Raw genomic sequence first — 4,895 nt, 5'->3', positions numbered from 1 at the left:
TACGGTCAAATCGGGGGCGTCACAGTAATGCACATCACTATAAGCCTTGCAAGCATTGTGACTAATGAGTTAGTTGCGGGATGATGTGTTACGGAACGAGTAAAGAGACTTGCCGGTAACGAGATTGAACTAGGTATCGAGATACCGACGATCAAATCTCGGGCAAGTAACATACCGGTGACAAAGGGAACAACGTATGTTGTTATGCGCTCTGACCGATAAAGATCTTCGTAGAATATATGGGAGCCAATATGGGCATCCAGGTCCTGCTATTGGTTATTGACCGGAGACGTGTCTCGGTCATGTCTACATAGTTCTCGAACCCGTAGGGTCCGCACGCTTAACGTTACGATGACAGTTTTATTGAGTTTTGATGTACCGAAGGAGTTCGGAGTCCCGGATGAGATCGGGGATATGACGAGGAGTCTCGAAATGGTCGAGACGTAAAAATCGATATATTGGACGACTATATTCGGACTTCGGAAAGGTTCCGAGTGATTCGGGTATTTTTCGGAGTACCGGAGAGTTACGGGAATTCGTATTGGGCCTTAATGGGCCATACGGGAAAGGAGAGAAAGGCCTCAAAAGGTGGCCGCACCCCTCCCCATGGTCTGGTCCGAATTGGACTAGGGAAGGGGTGCGCACCCTTCCTTCTTTCTCCTTCCCCCTTCCCTTCTCCTACTCCCACAAGGAAAGGAGGAGTCCTACTCCCGGTGAGAGTAGGACTCCCCCCTATGGCGCGCCTCTCCCCTTGGCCGGCTGCCTCCCCCTTGCTTCTTTATATACGGGGGCAGGGGGCACCCCAGAGACACAACAATTGATCCTTAAGATCTCTTAGCCGTGTGCGGTGCCCCCTCCACCATATTACACCTCGATAATACCGTTGCGGAGCTTAGGCGAAGCCCTGCGTCGGTGGAACATCATCATCGTCACCACGCCGTCGTGCTGACGAAACTCTCCCTCAACACTCGGCTGGATCGGAGTTCGAGGGACGTCATCGAGCTGAACGTGTGTAGAACTCGGAGGTGCCGTACGTTCGGTACTTGATCGGTCGGATCGTGAAGACGTACGACTACATCAACCGCGTTGTGATAACGCTTCCGCTATCGGTCTACGGGGTACGTGGACAACACTCTCCCCTCTCGTTGCTATGCATCACCATGATCTTGCGTGTGCGTAGGAATTTTTTTTGAAATTACTACGTTCCCCAACAGTTAGTGCCGCTTACCTAGCCTCCCCGGCAACGGTGTCAGTGTCTACAACTTGCAAGATTGGATCAAGAACATAAATATATTCATGAAAACATAATAGATTAAGATCTGAAATTATGGCAGTCGGGCCCTCATGACAAGCATTAAGCATAGCAAAGTCATAGCAATATCAATCTTAGAACATAGTGGATACTAGGGATCAAACCCTAACAAAACTAACTCTTACATGATAAATCTCATCCAACCCATCACCGTCCAGCAAGCCTATGATGGAATTACTCACGCACGGCGGTGAGCATCATGAAATTGATGATGGAGGATGGTTGATGATGACGACGACGTCGATTTCCCCTCTCGAGAGCCCAAAATGGACTCCAGATCTGCCCTCCCGAGGAAGAATAGGAGGCGGTGGCGGCTCCGTATAGTGAAACGCGATGAATCCTTATCTCTGATTTTTTTCTCCGCGAACGTGAATATATAGAGTTGGAGTTAGGGTCGGAGGAGGTCCAGGGGACCGACAAGGGAGGGGGGCACGCCCTAGGGGGCGCCCCACCCTTGTGGACAGCTGGTGGGTCCCCTCTGGTTGATCTTTCGCCAATATTTTTTATATATTCCAAAAATATTCTCCATGAATTTTCATGTCAATCCAAGAACTTTTATTTGTGCACAAAAATAACACCATGGCAATTCTGCTGAAAATAGCGTCAGTCCGGTTAGTTCCATTCAAATCATGCAAATTAAAGTCCAAAATAAGGGCAAAAGAGTTTGAAAAAGTAGATACGATGAAGATGTATCAACTCCCCCAAGCTTAACCCATTGCTTGTCTTCAATCAATTCAGTTGACAAACTGAAAGTGACAAAGAAAGTCTTTTACAAACTCTATTTGATCTTATTGATGTAAATATGTCTAACTGATGTTCAGGTTTTCAAGAAAGATCATGAACTAACCATATTCACTTAGGTCTCACATTTACTTATATCAATGGAATAATCAACTAGCGAGTAATCTTTACCTAATAATAAAGAGAATTGGGTTTCTGCCCGTGCGTCGCGCACGATTTTGCATAAAAGTCCATCTGTTTCTGAGAATTTGACCCGCGGTCCTATTTTTAAGTGGCTAATCCGAAAAAATGATTCGCTTTTACATAAAGGACCCTGCAGTTTTTATTATTCGACCTGCGACCACAGGATAGGCAAGAGGCGGCGCTTGGTTGGTGGGCTGGGCGGCGGGGCAGACGGATCGAGGCCGACGGAGAGGTGGCGGCCCGAAGGCAGCACGAGCTCCAAGGGGGTGGATGAATGGGCGCTCCTCTCGGTCGCCTTCCTCCGGACCGCAGGACAGGCAAGAGGCGACTCTTGGTTGGTGGTCTGGGCGGCGGATACGGCTGCTCCGGCGTGGATCCAGCGGCAGGGCGAACGGATCGCGGCGAAGGAGCACGAGGCCGACGGAGAGGTGGTGGGCCGGAGGCGAGGCGAGCTCCAAGGCGGCTGGGTTGTTCCATGGCGACTTCCTTCCCTATAGAAGACAAAGATTAGTGACAGAGAGAAGGAGAAGGGAAAAGCCGAGAGAGAGAAGGACAGAGGGGCGGCGGCAGCTGCTGGGATGGCCTGCTCGTGGCATAGCTAGAGCTCCTCTCCAGGCGCGGTCGGAGGCAGGAAGGTCGGGCTGCTGGAGTGGGAAGAAGTGGGGATTTGCGAAGGGGGGAAGAATAGAAACAACTGCGGTACCACCTCGCTCCTTTGTAATCAATCAGATCAATTCATATACACCGGCTGCTTGAGGCATCAACAAGCAGAAAGAAGGAAACGGAATAAACTCAAAGGGAGTTTACGAAGGAACAACTACGGATATCCGATAACCAGAGCACACACTCGGCAGTGGCTGCTTGAGGCATCAACAACCAGAGGAAGGGAAGGAAGAAGCACAATCCAATCAGCAAGAGGACGACGGCCCCTTGAGGAATAGAAAATGCGTCAATACAGTATGATTTAGGCCACTAGATTCGCAACCACAAGATCACTTCCAGCCCCACCAAAACAGCACTCACCGCATCGCGTGAGTAACTCCGGAGGAGCACCAGCTATACTCCCTCAAGCTGTAGCAACCATGTTTCTGGTCACCTTACGAAAAAAAAGGCCGGGGCTTCCCTTGGAGCAGCTCGTGCGGGCTAGCAGCAGCGAGCCCCTGCCTTGCAAAACCCGCAGCTTGCGCAGGCGAGCACGACAGCGCGTCCTCCGGGCAGCATCGGAGCGCATGGACGACGGAAGCTTCGCAGCAGGACCCAACCGTGCATCGTCTCCAGCGTCTCCCGTGGACACAGCAGTTGCGTTGCGAATGAAGATGAGGAAAGTGAGAAGGGAACAATGGGAAAAGAGGAAGAGGAAGAAACGGGACGAGAGAGGAGTCGAGAGGATAAGATTTCAGCGGTGGGAACGAACGCGTGCGCGCTGCTGGACCCATGCGGGGGACACGTGACGATAGAAAGAGGCGATTTATACGTGGGTGGCTTAGAAAAGGAACGGAATAATCTTGCAAACAAAAAACAATCAACATTGCTAAAAAATACTAACCTCAAATATTAACAAAATCTTATATAAACAATCCCACTTCGATGCACCACAATTTTTCCGTTTGGTGATAGTGCAATGCCGAAGAAGACGCCGTCAAAGACATGGATGTGGCTTCATTAATTGTTTTGAATTGCGGACGCCAACCACAATGTCGGACATGAAAATGTCATCATGAATCAGTCACTAAAAATACGATGTTTTTTTCTTCCCGTACAACACATGGCGCATTAAATTATAGCATACAAAGGCTAAAGGGAATCTTCTTTTGAAAAACACAGTATAAATGTAGGCACTCACAAACATACATACACACTCACCCTAGAGAGACTCAGCCGACGGGTCTTCAGATTGATGAAGTCACCACAAACATCTCGCTATCGATGCAAATGAGTTCGACCCTATGTGTATCCCACTAAAAACAGATACACCACCCCACTTCCACCGAATGATAGTCCTAAGTTGAAGGAGGCGCCAACGAAAGACATCCTTACGACTTTCTCAACTCCATGCTTCATGGTGCAGACACCATCAATCTTTTTTTCTTAACTGCGGACACAGTGTGTGTCTTTTTAAGATAAAGAGTGCTTCAATTTGTTTTCCCTTTCAAAATATCCACATTTTTTTTAATATGTTCACGCTTTTTAAAAAAATTCTCAAAATTCCCCCCAAAAATGTCCCTTTTCAAAACATTTCAAATTGTTCACAAAATTAACAAATATTAATAATTGTTTAAAAATCATGTGTTAAAAATGTTTGTCTTGAAAACATGTTTTAGTTTTAATAAAAAATAAAAACTATAAATTGTTCAAATTTCAAAAAATAAATTTGTATTTATTTTTTTTAAAGCAAAAAATAAAACCGATTGACAGACTATTTCATGCACCACTACTCTTCCAATATATGAAAGATATTAAGGTGCCTTTTCACGTCCACATTTCATGCAAAAGGCGATAATAGTGTGATCTTATTACCGATGTTAATCGGAACTACATATATGAAATGTCGTGTGTTGCAACGCACGGACATTTATACTAGTAATAATAAATCTCGGATGACAACACTTTTTCAAAACAATCATGATACAATATGATATAATGGTATCTCGCTAGCCTT

The 4,895-nt window shown here is 46.8% G+C and overlaps 1 long non-coding RNA gene across 1 annotated transcript; it reads right to left on the bottom strand.

Moving 5' to 3' along the window:
* Positions 1-1,354: 1,354 nt before the first annotated feature.
* LOC123497820 (uncharacterized) lies at positions 1,355-3,600 on the bottom strand. Its single transcript, XR_012204347.1, has 2 exons — positions 3,260-3,600; positions 1,355-3,165 (listed from the first exon to the last, which is right to left on the bottom strand). It is a non-coding gene; the product is annotated as an uncharacterized lncRNA (long non-coding RNA).
* Positions 3,601-4,895: the final 1,295 nt, after the last annotated feature.

Source organism: Aegilops tauschii, chromosome 3, assembly GCF_002575655.3.
Source record: "Aegilops tauschii subsp. strangulata cultivar AL8/78 chromosome 3, Aet v6.0, whole genome shotgun sequence".
In the NCBI taxonomy this organism is placed as follows: domain Eukaryota; kingdom Viridiplantae; phylum Streptophyta; class Magnoliopsida; order Poales; family Poaceae; genus Aegilops; species Aegilops tauschii.
This window is presented reverse-complemented; position numbering and strand designations above follow the sequence as displayed.